Source organism: Lissotriton vulgaris, chromosome 2_1 (assembly GCF_964263255.1).
Source record: "Lissotriton vulgaris chromosome 2_1, aLisVul1.2, whole genome shotgun sequence".
Classification (NCBI taxonomy): Eukaryota; Metazoa; Chordata; class Amphibia; order Caudata; family Salamandridae; genus Lissotriton; species Lissotriton vulgaris.
In genome coordinates this window covers 958,093,164-958,108,862 of record NC_141687.1, presented here as the reverse complement: position 1 = coordinate 958,108,862, position 15,699 = coordinate 958,093,164, and the positions used below count along the sequence as shown (strand labels likewise).

At 46.9% G+C, this 15,699-nt stretch overlaps 1 protein-coding gene across 1 annotated transcript in view; it reads right to left on the bottom strand.

The window, feature by feature from the left end:
- The window catches only part of TMEM35B (transmembrane protein 35B), a 119,244-nt gene that overhangs the window by 39,692 nt on the left and 63,853 nt on the right, over window positions 1-15,699 (bottom strand). The gene's annotated exons all lie outside the window — the stretch shown is intronic.

Below are 15,699 nucleotides of genomic sequence, written 5' to 3'. Positions count from 1 at the left end.
GCAAAGACAAGAGACTAGTAGCCAGAGACAGAATGAGAGGTTACTTTAATCCATGCATGGGTAACTAGTACAAATCCCAGGGAGACAGTAAAAGAACTGCATTCTTTTGAGGTAAGTACTGATTAGTAAGATACGTTAAAAAGGAACAGGATAGCTCGCGTGGTATGCTGTGCAAGTAGACAATATTATATGTCCAGCTCTCAGAGTCAACCTAGATTTAAGTTCTTTCTGAATAAGCAGCAATTCCTAGCATTTCCATGTCCTAGACTGTGCAAAAGCTCCCGGTTGTGGTCTGCACAGTGCGGTTGAGCACAAGGCACGCCAAGCGTCCGGAGGCATGGGAGGAAGGTAACACCAGGTCTCCTCCAGGAAGGATGATGCAAAAGCGGATGAGGGACACAAAAGCAGAAATAAACCCACTCCCAGGCTGAGAATGGGAAAAGGGCTACTTCAACACTGGTTGGATGTGGAGGAAAGGGTTTTTCCAGGTCGTTCCCATCGTGGGATGCCGGAGCGATTTTTCACGCATAATATTGCATCATCCCAGGGTAAGGTTAAACAGGATTAAATCCTCCAATAACAATCATGAAGTCCCAAGTCAAGTCTTTTGTGTCCAAGTTAAAGGTGAATGTGCAAATAGCTTTGTGAACTAGTCTCTCTGAAAAGATTCGATTTATAAATTCACACCCAGAAAGAGAAATAAATCTATAGGCACAGTTTTTTTTTTTTTTTTTAATAAACAGCCTTTAATGTACGATTTTCCCCCCATTGGAAACAAATGACTATTTCTATATATTCTTATGCACTAATGACATAAAATATATGGATTTTGCAAGTTCTGTAGCATAAAACTCCGTTCACTTCGCCAACACGTCTTTTTAGAGAGTAAACAATCTTTTTGATGGACGACTAGGTGCATTTTCTGCTGCTCTGGAACAGTGCTTCTGGTAATGTGTTCTTTTTTGTTATTTGTAGTGTTTATGGTTTTCACATGTAACTGGTAAAGCACCAACAAAGTTACAATTTTCTTTTCTGTACAAACTGGTAAAGAACCAGGTTTTGCTGTACTTTTACTGCTTTGATGTGCTCGGCTGTCAAAGCAGCGTCAGTGTAGATCCGACATTTATGCACACTTTCCTGTGATGGGTGCTCCCCTTACAGGCCCACTTGGCCCATAATAAGCAACGTAATATGTTCTTTTGACCATCTACAAGTTCCCTTGAGCCCCAGAGCACCCTGGGCCTGCTCCTGCTCCCCTTTTAGTAGCATGGATGACCTCATATGACTTCAGCTTACTGTTCCACGCACACTGCTGTATAGTGGCCAGACTCGAGTCTCTAATGAGAATCACTGGCAATGTCATTCACTCGCTCTCGTTCACATAGGCACCTCCAGGTCCCAAAAATCTACCTGTCACTTCTGGAGTCCTCCAGTGTTCCTGTATTGTCCTCAGTTATCTTCACCCTCCTAAAGGAGCCACTCGGGCTCTGCTCTCCCGCAACAGCATCAGAATTCACCAGTGTGCAGCCTATACACAACTACTTGAAAGTCTCCTCCGCTCTGGACATCCCAACACCTCAAACACTGCCTGCACTTCACTCAACTCATTCTTCCCAGCCAGAAATCCTATTGGTTGACAAGAATAAACAAACAAAAAGCAGTACACACCTGGCTTAATTACATTAACCTGGATGGCTTTGAACCCCAACTTTTATTAAACGCTAAGTTACTTGGATGCACCCTGAACACTAACCTCAAGCTCCACATTGCCAAAAAAAAGACAAAGACAGTCTGGTACCAGCTCTCTTGGAGAAAGGAAAGCCGTTTCTTCAAGAAAGGGGCTTCAAAATTGATGTAAAACCTCTCCTACTCTTGCATTTGGGTCGTTCAAAAGCCCTGCTACATAACATCCCAGACTCCACATTGGAACTCCTTATGGGCATCGTACAAGCAGCAGCACTTCTCATCGAGGACATGACAAGTCTATTGGCTTTCCCTGATGGCCCGCACCATCTTCATAGCCAGCTGCATCACTTACAAAGCTAACACAGCCAGCATCCTTGCATATCTTACAGAGAAACTCACCATCTCTGGTGGTTGTCTACACATCACCAGGCAGGACACCATCCGACTGAAAAATGTAAAATATAAATAAAAACGTTTTTTTGTTTTTAAAGCAGCAGGTCTTTTCCATCGATGGATCCAGGATCTGGACCAACATCCCAGTATCCATCAGGACCTCCCTACCGCTGCTCCAATTTAGGAAAGAGTTGAAGACTCACCTGTTTAAAGTATATTCCATCATAAGACCACAAACCAACTATCTTTCCTATCACTGGTTGGTTTTATATCCGATACTGATCCAGTACAACCCTCCACTGCCTTCAGACTATGTTTGCGCTATAGAAATAGTGCATGTGTACTATAGTAAAAGTGGGAAGGAAGGAAATAAAAGACAAATTGCTTACAAGCACTGCAAAAACAGCCACCATGCTTTTATAGAGCAAAAGAGTAAACATAACTGCTGATTTGTACAATTTTTGAAAATATTAGAAAACCGGAATTCACATCAAATAGAAACTGAAAGAAGAAAAGCTTATTATAGGTTTCATGACCTTTTTTTGCGACCGGTCTGCAAAATCTATTTTTAACCAATGTATGTGGGACAATATGCTATAAAATACACTTATTTACATATCCAAACCAATTCTGAGGAAGCCTGCCCCACACAAACATCTAGCTTTAATAATAATGGCTGACCTAGCCCCTCACTTGCGCACATGATAACTTACAGTTCACACACAAACCTTTTATTTCTGCACACTTAGAAGTTCATTTGAGGGAACACTGCCCACAACCGGAATGGAAGCACCTGAATTATTTACGGAACCTGATAAAACACTTCCTAGTATTAGCCACTTACCACACATTAGTGGGCACCTGTACCAGCCAGCAAAATGTATAGTTTGCTTGGTATAGCGTGTAAATCTTACCTGCCAAAAACTCACAATCCACAAAAACAGCCATCCACCCTTCTGGCAGTACCAACTCCAATCAGTGATAGAAACATTTGAAAGTTGTACCTGGACTACGAAAGGGATGAGGATGCCATACTAATGGCAGATTTAGGTTTAAAAATACTCATTAATAACAACCAGTCCCTGTTTGATATTTAATAGGTGGATTAGTGTAGGATCTGCTTCTTATGGTTACACCCGCGTTTTGCTTGATGTGAGGCTGTTTAGGTCAGGTATTCAAGACCTCTTGTATATACTTTAGTATATACTTATATATTAGTATATACTTCTATGTATGTACTTTGTGGGCTCTGGCGATCAGCCCTAGGACTGGTCTGCTTCCGCTTAGGGACTTTTTTTCTGTTCAACTGCCTCTATTTAACTGTCTTAATAGAAAATGACCAGTAGAGGTCAACCAAATACCAGGAAAAAAAAAAATTCTGGCAACTGCCTCTATGTAACTTTCTTGATAGAAAATGACCAGAGGTCACTAAAATACCATCATCACTTTAGCATTCTCTAGATTCCAGTCCATAGAAATGGTCTTCCACGAGCCTCCCGTAGACAATTATTTTTTTCAAATCTTGTATTTTCAGTGATATGACCACCGAATGCCCGGGTTTTATATTAAAAACAGAGCTTTGGAATATACCATTTGCCGCTGAAAGGCAATATTTCTCTCCATGTGTTTCCATACCTGGGTTGTCACACAGTTTGGTGCTTACTTTCCCTCCATGTTAAAGAACAGTAGATGTTACAGCACCCCGGCTAATGTGCTGCGTAGCTAAATACATATAAAAGGTCCCAAAGGCGAGACTGAATGAATTGCAAATGCTTGTTTTGACTAGTCTGACTAGGATCCTGCTAATCAGGACCACAGTATCTTCTTTCTCCCTAAAGTGTTGTGTTCTGTACTTGGGTACATCCAAGATTGGATACTGGGGTACCGTTATAAGTCCTAGTATATGGTACCCATGTAACCAGGGCATAGGTACCCCAGAGGCCTCCCATCGGCTGAAGTATGTATTATGCCACTCATGACAGACCAATCAAAATGGAACTACAGGATTGCCATTGCAGCCTGTGTAAATTGGTGCATGCACCGCTTACTAAAGATATAGGTTTACTATGTGGAGTGGTGTGGCTTACTGGTTAGAGGCGGCAGACCCGGAACCAGAGAACGGCCCGGGACCAGGGTTCAATTCCCGACGCGGCAGGGTCGTGGACCAGGGTCAGCGGACTCGATAATTCTCGCCTCTGTGCCTACTCTAACCAGGGATCACACTCGGCAACTCTGGGCATTAGCTTGCCTCATCTCTACAACGGCCCCCCACATTCGCCGGGGATGCCTGGTTTCACCTTGGAGATACCCAGTAGGGACCATCTCACAGGGATAGCCAGGACGGGTTCCCCAGTGGTCTACAGCTCCACGATGCCTCAGGGGAGCAGTGCGCTTTACAAGACACATACATTTACATTATCTAAGTGTCACTGCACTTAAAACCTATAAGTTACCCCTATAGCAAGCCTTTACAATCCTGAAGGCAGGGCGCTTGGTTCTGAGTGAGAGGGTGCCCTTGAATGAGCAGGGCACGCCTACAGAGTCCATTATCCGGGGTTGTCGGTGAAGCAGCCATAAACTATATAGAGGGGCACAGCGTAATCCCAGATGTTTGGTATCAAACATGTAGTAATCATACCGGCACACCATAAACGGTGTGAGGTATGATTCCAAGCACTGGAAGAGCCCTTTGTTTGGCTCTCAGTGTTCCATGTACCAGCCTACTAGTCCTGGACAGTACAAAATGGTTGCTGCCAACCAGAGACACATTTCTGCCCTCCTGCTGCTGAGCCAAGCTCGAGCAAGGGAAGGTAGAACAATAGGCATCTCGGTACAGGGAGGTGTGACCACTTCCCAGATAGGATTTAGTGTATTAGGGTGGGTTGGTAACCTTGCTAGCGCCAGAAAGTTTGTAGGGAACATTTGGTGTCCCTGTGCATAGTCCAGTTCCTGGGAGCCATTGGCCCCTGCTCTGGCACAAAACTGGACAGAGGACATGGGAGTAAACTCCCCCCCCCCCCTGTTCAGACACTCCCCTGGGAGGCTGCCCTGAACCTTCCCAACCCTTTACCCAGGGTACTTAAGGGCTTACCTGGGTGTAGTTCTGTAGATTCATCGTGGGATAAGATTCAGAACCGAAACTACTGCACTTCTACTTTCTGGGCACTCTGGACTTCGCTGGACTTCATTTAGGCCCGAATGTCTCCCTTTCAGTCTGCTGCATCGTCTGTGCCTGTGCACCATACAGGATCCGAACAGGACCTGTGGAGCATCCAAGACACTTGAAGGAATCTCCCTTGAAGTGAAGGATTTACTTCCCTGCACTTGGAGGCACCTCAACACTGCTAGGCAGTATGCTGATCCAGAGTTCCTGATGATTCCAAAGGGTTCAACAACACAGGTGGTGGTTTTCTACGTCCCTCGAGGCCTGAGATGTCCTCTCACAGAGTTTGAGGTCAGAATCCCTCGTGGGGGCTGCATTAACCAAGCCCCTGTGCACTGTGTCATTTTGCAAGTGCAAATGCTTGTTGTCAACTTTGCGACAAGCTCATTGGGCTCCAAGTAGCCCCAACCTCCAGCAACTTCTTCCATCAAGATCTTCAGCCACACCGCCTCATGGACACCGTGGCCTGCTCCTTTTGGTGAGCTGCTCAAGGTCCTCTCGTGACTCCTGTGCCTCTGGCATGTAGGTCCATTTGAGGGTCACCTTTGTTTTCTTGGGCACCCCCGATTGCTCTGGGCCTGCCCTGACTCCCCTGCTTGTAGTGAATCCCCTGGATCTTGCTGGTCCCAACGTTGCACCTTCTCAACTTCCCGGATGGGTTGCATTTGCTAAGGCCGGTTGGTGCTCCTGCAGGACACCGACCCCTCAGCACTCAACATCCTTCGTGTGACAGCTGGTATCCGGGTCCTGGTCTTCCTCAGTGCCGCCTGGTCCTCACAGCTGCAGAGTCATGGTCATCAACATCTTTCCCAAAGCACTCAACATCCAAGAGCATTCGTCTTCCAGGTCTCCTGTCCCCTCTGCTTTCAGGTACTCCTCTTCAAGAAGGACACTTTCTCCTCTTCCAGCAGCAGCACTTCCCTGAAGTCCTCCATTGGGTTTGACAACAGTTTCCGACGCTACTTCACAACTATGCACCCGGCTTCCCTAGGATAGGTAACTTGGGTAACACGGTGTCCACGGGTGGGGTTGGCTTTCCAACCTTTTGTCTTTCACTGGATTTCTTCCGAGTCCCCTGGGAATGGCCCCTAATCTTTAACAAGCATTTGCAATGCAATAGGTCTCGCATTAATTAAGTTTGAGCTATTGGCATTGCTAATTATTGCAACATCAATTGCAACAAAAGGCCAAAAAAATGTGTATTTATTTTTGTAGCAATGGTGGCATGCTGCGCTTTAGATGAATATGTTTAAAAGTAAAGTGTGCCATACTGCGATTGCTACAATAGTTAATTGTGGATGCGTTAACAATTGATGTGTGCACTGATGGCTGGTGGTGTGTGTGACTGCAGAAATTGTGCACTGATGGCTGGGGGCGTGTGTGCCTGGTGGAAGTTTGCACTGCCTGCTGGTTGTGTGTGTGCCTGGTGGAAGTGTGCACTGCCTGCTGGTTGTGTGTGTGCCTGTTGGAAGCCTACACTGATGGCTGGTGGTGTATGTGCCTGGTGAAAGCGTGCACTGACGGCTGGTGGTGTGTGCCTGGTGAAAGCGTGCACTGATGGCTGGTGAAAGCGTGCACTGACGGCTGGTGGTGTGTGCCTGGTGGAAGCCTACACTGATGGCTGGTGGTGTATGTGCCTGGTGGAAGCCTACACTGACGGCTGGTGGTGTGTGCCTGGTGGAAGCGTGCACTGCCGGCTGGTGGTGTGTGCCTGGTGGAAGCGTGCACTGCCGGCTGGTGGTGTGTTTGTGTGTGTCTGATGAAAGCGTGCACTGACATCTGGTGGTGTGTGCCTGGTGGAAGCGTGCACTGACGGCTGGTAGTGTTTGTGCCCGGTGAAAGCGTGCACTGACTGATGGTGTCTGTGCCTAGTGAAAGTGTGCACCGACGGGGTGTGTGTGGTTGTGTGTGCGGTTGTGTGTTTGTGATTGTATGTGTGGTTGTATGTGTGAAGCACGTCTATAGTGTATAAAAAAGTCCTCCAGGACAGTGCTGTCCAATTCATACTATGGGTGCGACTATTGATAGACTAAACATCAATACATTAGAAGTTAAATAGAGAAGACTCTTGTGTTGGATTCTTTTTTTAATCTGATTTCATTGACCAGGCTGTGGTAAATAATTTCGCTGCTATCAAATCATCTGCTGTTTAATTTACTTTGTGGACACATGCCTATGAAATAATGTCTTCTTTAAGAAAAGTGCAAACACTAGGTCATGAGAAAAAATGCTTGTTAAGATGGCGTTTGTTATTTGAAGAATGAAAAATTATTGTATCCCTAATATGAACTGGCTCACAATTTTGAACCTCGTTTGCTTTTATTTTTCCTATAGCTATATTGTGATGCCAATGATAGTAATACTTGTGGTTCCATATTTTTTGAAGAACATTTACTATATACATTGTGTTATCTCTGTTTACAAATGTGAAACGTTCTGCAGAAGGAACTGTGACGCAAATGGTTATTGGCACATTAAACAATTGTTTTGGTTTTTCAGAGGAAAACTTTTTCCTACAGTGTAACCTCTTGTGGTGCACCTATATTGCATTTGTGTGTGTCTCCTTCCAAATAACACCGTGTAGATACACTTTACTTGACCAGAATAACTGTGTTAGCCTATCCAGAGTGGTAGGCACAGGGTTTTTGTAACTTCTCAGGCCTACAAGTTTGCTGCTGCTTGCTCACTTTTGATGTGTAACCTCCCTTGAACGCCTACAAACCTGCATATAACCCACAGATTGTGAACACAGTAATTCCACTGTGCTGGCAGAATTTCTGTGTTTGAAAATCCCATAAAAACTAAAATTCCACCAATTCTGATTTTATAAATTTTTATTTGGCCTTCACAAGTGCTTTTATTAGTGCAACTAACTTGAACACAGGTGAACAAATAGCTTTGTGGATTGAGTTTTTTTATGTAATACTCACTGTTAGCTAGTTTCTGAGATGAAATGGCAACTGCTTGATAATCTTATTACAAATGTTGTTATTGTAAAGGTACCATGCTAAGACTAGGGAAAGGTGACTGACCGGTACTGTGTAAGTAAGCACCAACAATTCCATGGTACACGATGCAGACATTATTGCCCTGCCAACTCTTAACTCTGGGGCTTTAGTAGGGAGGCTCACCTCCATTACAAATACCCACATTCCATCTCTAGCTCCTCTTTGAATCCTAGTTTTATTTCCAGCGGGCTGTCTAATTTAGGTACGAAGTAGTGAAGCACTGCACTTCCATCCAACACCATTTCTACAGCCACATTCCTGTCTAGGAACTCGGAGGAATGGAAACAGAGGAAAGCATATGAAAGTGAGAAGAGGGATGGGAACAGAGGAGAAGCAATCCAGCAGCCTTGAAACAAGAACAAACCAGGAACAACTTTCAGTAGCTACGGGAGTAGAAAACACAGGCTGTAGAAGGTGAGTGGGGCAAACAGTGAGTGGGGGGAAGAAGGGGCAGAATGTAGAAGAAAAAAAACGTTTGAAGAGAAGAGTGTTGATAGAAAAGAAACGGAGAGAAAACAGTTTCGGGGAAGGGGGAGGGGCACGGTGGAAGCCACATACCGAGGACATGCTAAGCAGAGAGGAGTTAGGAGACAGTCGAGGGGCAGAGGGGCGCTGTGCCTCCCTGAAGCTAGACCCTGAATGCCAAGACATGCTGCCCGCACTGGTGAGGAAGTGGTTGAACAGACCTAAGGTAAGAAAGGGGACCTACTAGTACTAGGGGGCGGGGAGGTGGGGGCTGGTAGGGCTGAAAGGTAAGGAGACAGGCAGTCCCGAGGAGACCTTATATGAAGATGCGCTGTTTACGGGATAGAAATGGAGGATGGAGGGGGCATACCTGGGATAAGAGTGTGAGATTTGGGGAGATAGTGGAGTTACCTTGTGCCACGACAAAAAAAACCTATTTGGACTTAGGGAGAGGTGCTAGATTCAGAATGGCATCTGATGGAAGAGGACCAAAAGCGGAGGAGAGCTATCCCTGTGCTGGAGGTCCGAAGACACCTTGCCCGAGAGAGGGAACAGTCCCGGGGTCAGGGAGTCCCTAAAAAAACCATGTAAAGGAGTAGGGAGAGACTGCGAGGAGACCTGTACGGGGCAACAGTGGAGTGTAAACAGGGGTCCTTTGCTGAGGGCAGGTCATCGGCGCTCTAAGCGAGGTCCCTGCAGGTGGGAAGAGCCATCTAGAGATTGGGAAAGTGTTCCCAGGAGACACCACGCCTCCCGTTAGTCCAGATCTGGGCTTTAGATGACGATTATTTTGTATTTTAGCTGCCCCGTGTTTTGTATGGGTGTGTAAGTCCCCGCATGCAACAAATGAGGAGTTGACTAGGAATCCGATATTGGCTGAAGAAGTCTGACCTGACAAGATGTTGAGCACCTTCGAATCTTGGCGTCGGCTCATCCTGTGATTCTGGGCAGATCACTTACTCTCCCTGTGCCTTCAAACAATGAACGTGTCCACATGTGATGTAACTGGTGGTCATTATGTAAAGCGCTCCAGTACCTTCGGGTCGCGTTTGCACTATATAAAACGGCAAAAAAAACAAGGGTGGTAGCACGATTTCCAGGGGTGTTGTATTTGCTTGCTAGCATCACGTGGCCCCTTAGTTTGACGAGTTGCTGTCTTGCGCTGCTGTCTTCTAACTGCGGGGTTGGGCTGACGGGCCTCTGATCGGCTGAGCTCGCTGTCAGTCTGCACGCACTGGAGAGACGCCCGAGAGCCGGGAACAAAGGACTGACCCACTCGATAGCACCCCCTGCCAGGAACCCTGTCCGAGGCTCACAACGATGCACTCCCTGGAGACTCTTCTATTAAAAACGAGGCCTGACAGGCAAAGCGGATTTCCGGCCGGGAGAAAGGAGAGGCGTGACACGCACGAAGGAAGGAAGGGGCGGAGAAACAACGGAGCAGACTGCCGAGTCTGGACACAGGGAGGAACAGGACGAGAGGAGTATAACAGACCCGGTGAGGGGGGGGGCGTCGGGGCACATTGACAGCGCCCGCCCACCCCAGTGATGGAAGCCCTGCGCGTGCCGGGTGAGTGGGGTTGGGAGGGTGTGTGTGTGCGCGTTTGTGTGTGATTGTAAGCCCTGCGTGTGGGGGTGGGCGCGGGGGTGGTGGCGGGGGTGAGTGTGTGCGCATGGGAATGTGTGTGCGCATGCGTGACTTTGCCTGTGTTTGATTGAGAGAGCATGTCAAAGGGAGGCAGGGGATGTGCACGGCGCCGTGCGTGCCCTCGAGGAGGAATCTGAGACAGCAGAGGCGCGAGCCTGAACGCTGTCTTGGATTCCTCCAAAACCGCCGACAATAGGTCCTTCGCTACGCTCGACCTAAAAATCCAACTGCAACTTGCACATAGACTTGTACGAAACACGTGGTTGTGTTCACACACTGCACACGCTCTCCGTGGGGTCACTATCTACTTACCTTGGGTGGTTCTGTGAGTCTATTCAACATGGAGCTTGAGGGGTTCAATGTGTATCAGGTCAAACATCACACACTCACTCAGTACTACACAATATGAATGACCTCACCCTTTTATGATGAACAGGTTACTTATGACCCCACATGTATATGTAGTCACTAAACCTTTATGTACTGTGGGTCCCCAGCAATTCTACGTGCTCTCGACATTGTCCTGACTTGAGTTGTGGTTCTTATACTACTTTCGGAGTATATGGTTTGGTTCCCCCGGGGAACACAGTGTATTAGTGCCATTTGCTGCGATTTATTTGCTTAAGTATTGTGTGTTTTGGGTCCATCTCCATGTGGGATATACTGCAACGTATTATATAGTGTTATATAAATACATATTTTTATTAATACTTTGTGTGGTTCTTTTTCATTTAATCTACACTATAAGATTGTATTCTGGTAAAACAAGCTGCTTTACACTCCTTCAAGACTAAGCCTGAAGGCTGTTCACAGCTAACACTTGGATAGTTTGTCTGAGACCTCTTAAATCACCATAAGGGTTGTCTGGACTGGTGCAAGGTGCCCACTTATATTCCTGGATATCATATACTAGGCCAGCTTCTCACAATTAGGATATGTGCTTGCTCCTATGCAGGGCAAGGCTAACTAGGCCCACACATCAAGGGCTACAATCCAAGGGAGGGGGTTTATACCATATGTACAAAAATCTGTGCTACAGGATACAGCGTTTTGAGGAACCTCTATGTAAAAAGCATTGGATTTTGACATTGATTCTGCTGCCCAGAGGCAGGTCCTATGGAACTTTTAACTTGTTGGATTTACATAAAAAGAGAAATTTGCCTTTACTCTTAGTAAAAAGCTTTCTCCTACTCCCAACCGATAGATCCTGCCAGTGGAAAAGCAGCGCATTCAAGCTACACACGGATAGGTCTGCAAACTAGCACCTCCCTCCCACTTTGTACTGTGTGCGAGTGCAACCTCAGTTTTCAGTTTTTTAGGTCTCGCGCCTAGCATTGCAGTGTGCAGCACTGATCGCGAAACTTTATGTAATCAGAAAAAGGGCTTTGGAAAGCTGACCACACGCTCGTGCGTGTGGTTTTGTTTCCCTTGCAGGCTATTGGGCGTTGCGTGAGTCTTTCTAACAAAGACAGCACGCAATTGGGCAAATGCGGGCGCATGTCCCGCATTTGCGTCGCCCATGGCCTATTGGTGTCTGTTACCCGCACGGCAGCATCTGTTTTGCATTATCGTGCCCGATAATGCAAAACCAGATGTCTCTCTGTGGCGCGCGCGCACCACTTGCGTGCTTGTTAAAGCTAGAAAACTCCTCCCTGCCTCCACCTCCCCTGCCCCTTCCTTCCCTCCCCCAGCTCCTTCCCACACCCTCCCTTTGCCCAGGACGTCACCGGATCCGCGAGCTTCCTCTAGGAGCCGGCTGAGGCGGGAGCAGAGAACTGCAGATAGCTAAAAGACAAATGCCGGCGTCGCACTCATTTAGGACTTATGCCCTGCTATTTGGCATGTCTCCCTCTTACTTGGAGTGGCGTTTTTTGAATTTCAACCGTGCTCCGGTCTCTTTTACTGCCTGCCACTATGTCCGGCACCAGTTTCCCACGGTACGCCTTCTGTTGAATTTTCCGCCCTGGGCTCGGGTTTCACTGCGCTGCCCTCTAACGCGGCCCACTGATTCTCCGAATGCGGACACATCGTTGTAGGCCTCTTGCGCACTGCAATGCCCTGGGCTCGATTTTGCCTTCGCTTCTCACCTTCTCTCCGGATTCAGTCACACATACCGTGTGGCTCGTCCAGTCTCGCTCTTACACTGTTGTGTGGCGTTTTAAGCTCCAAGTGAATTTACCCGATTCATGCCCTTATATAGGTACAATTCACATTGCCCTTATAGAGGGATAGAAGTCAAGTTTAGGCATAACCCATGCTACCCAAATACAGGCATGGTTACTTCCAACCGTACCAAACGTCACAACGATTTCTTGGAAAACCAGCTTAAGCAGTTAGGGAACTTCCCCTTGCTTGAATATTGATTTGTCCAAGAACTCAGTTACTTTACAAGGAACAACTATTCCCTGGGGGTTCTTTCCGGACATTCATATGCCCGACTTTACGTTAAACTATGGCATTCCTAAACACCTTCAAGGTATAAATATACCTTCACTTGCTAAAGCAAGATACAGTGGTTCGGAGTAATTCGAAGACCTACTTGCCCGACGCAGCTCGCTACTTCAAGTGCAGAAGGAAGCAGACTCTCCAGCTGACGCACAGATCAGGAAGCTGCCCTTCTGCTGAGAATCCAGCTCCAGTGTTTCCGGCTCCCCTTGCGGGGTGTTGGGAAATCGGGTCCCAAGACAGAGATACCAGACCGCCTTCATTCTAACCAAGGTATGGAGCTGATTAGAACCTAGAGAAACCTTTCGTAGATATTTGGCAAAAACTAAACCTAGGCTACACAATACTTACTTCTTCCCGCGTACTAGACTTAGGTTAGGTACATTGGGGTAGGCTTATTTTAGAAGCACAAGTTGAGTATTTTAGTCAATGTTATTTATATATGTATTTTTATATGGTTTAGAAACCATACAAAGCTCTTACAGTATTATTTCATATTACTGTTCACGCTGTACGCAGTATAGTCTGCATAACGTTTGTAACAGTTCACTTCTCTTGCATGAGAAGAAGACTGTTCAATAAAACATTTTTTATTGAAAACGCCTGTCTCACTATTTCTCTGCAAATCTATAGAAACAAAGCATGCACGATTGACTAAGTGAAATACTTATCTATTGTTTCCACGACTCAGACATCTATTCTTTTTCTTGGGAAACAAAGTTGTCATGTTTATGCGGTTGTCAGAAACGAATCCCTTCTTGTGTATTCGAGAAAGTTTCTAGTGACCTCCGAGTTAGCTGGCACACACACACAATTAAGTTTAGTATATTCGATAGAGACCTAGTTGACCCCGGTCCTACGTCTAATCTATAGTATATATTATTCCAATGTGCAGAGCCTATTGGGAATATAGAAACTAAACTACATGGCGCCCAACGTTTGGTAAGGCACCAATTTAACGCTAGATACTAAAGTAACTCAGTTGTTGTTTTCTGAGAGACCCCTTTTCCCGTAAATACTCCAATAGACGTCTGGAGTGGGTAAAGGGATAATATCCGCCATTGCTAATTAGGACGAATAATCCTATGTATTAGCTTTTTGGTTTGTTCAACGTTGAAGGATACAGTGTTCCAAAATATTGTGTACCTTATCTTTGTTTCCTTGAAACTTGCTTTGCAAACTTTCAGTCAACAAAATGGCCGATGAAGATAATCCTGGGTTCGGTGGAGCTACAGGAAAAACGCCGTACAAACTTTAAACTTTACAGGTCTCCAAGAGACCGACGAGAAAGCTATCAGCATTCCGGAAAATTTAAGGAAAGCCATCACTATAAAACTCATATGAAATGGCCTGTCAGCAAGAGGTGGTAGGGTAGTTTTTGTGATAGAGGCACATGAAAATCACCAGACAGAGGTATTCTATTCATGGATAGTCTTCCCTGAAGCAGATCCAAGAACAAAAGTGTTTCACTTCTACAAAGAAGATGAACCACCAGAGAAATACATTCCTTTCGAGGATCTAGAAATTCCACTAACTTACCAGGAGCACGCGCTCTGGTTTAAAGGCACCCTAAAACATATAAATCACATTACCATGCTGGGTCCACTAGGTAGATCAGGAGCAAAATGGTTGGCCTTAGCCAGCTACAGACCTGACCAAGACATTGAATCAATGTCGGATGAACAATTACTTAGTAATATACAAAAATTAGTAGAATTACACAGTTAAAATGTCTTTATTAAAAACACTCCTACTCCTCCTTAAAAGAAGTGGGAGAACAGTAAACAAACTGGAGAAGCATTCTCAATCCAGAGGTAGGTCTCCTCAAAAGGAGCCCTCTGAAAGGAGGGTATAGTTTGAGAAAACCTGATAGATATCAAGATACTGGTGGGGGGCGTGGCTTGAACACCATCGAGCATGGACGCGTGAGCTGAGAGCTCCGTGTCGGCCTAGATCTTTATCCTGATATCAAGACTCCCATGGCGGTGTTTGCGGCTCCGAGGGGGGGCCCCCCAGAGCCGAGGGGTGCCCGCACATCCCTTGGATTAAAAAAAAAAAAAAAAAAAAAAAGGGTTCCGGCGGCTGCTCGCTTGCTGATTGCCGCCGCTCTGCCCGGAAGGGACCAGCCATCTTGGTCTCATCTTGGTCACGGCCTGTGGAGGGCCTGACATCCCTGGCCTCGGGTGCCTGGGAGGCCGTCGGGGGGGGGGGGGGGGGGGAGGGCGGGGAACAGTTCCCTGGCGACAGCAGTGCTCGGCACCGAGGTAGAACGCGGATGTTGCCCGCGCAGAGAGTGGACTGGGGGTGAGTGTTTGAGACCTATTGGCTATGCCAAGTTGTTATTTTTTGTTCTTGGGGGAAACCGGGCTAGTGCCAGGAGGGTCAAGGTGAGCGGCAGGGAGGTGAAGAGTGAATGCCAGGAGGGACAAGGGTGACGGTCAGGCCATGGCTGTAAAGGGTGTGTGCCAGGTCAGGGAGATGAAGGGTGAGTGCCAGGTCAGGGAGATGAAGGTTGAGTGCCATGGAGGTGAGACGTAAGTCAGGAGGGCCCAGAGTGCCAGGATGGGGAAGGGTGAGTGCAAGGGGTGAAGTGTAGCTGCCAGGCAAGGGGGATGAAGGGATCTTTCCATGGAGATGAAGGGTGAGTGCCAAGGGGGTGAGTAGTGAATGCCAGGCGGGACATGGGTGAGTGTCGGGGAGTTAACAGTTGAGTGTCACGCAGAGTCAATGATGAGTGCCAGAGAGGTCGGAGAGGTCGGAGAAGGGTGAGTGCCAGAGAGGTGGAGAAGGGTGAGTGCCAGAGAGGTGGAGAAGGGTGAGTGCAGAGAGGTGGAGTAGGGTGAGTGCCAGGTGCGAGGAGTGACTGCCAGGCCTGAGGGGTGAAGGGTGAG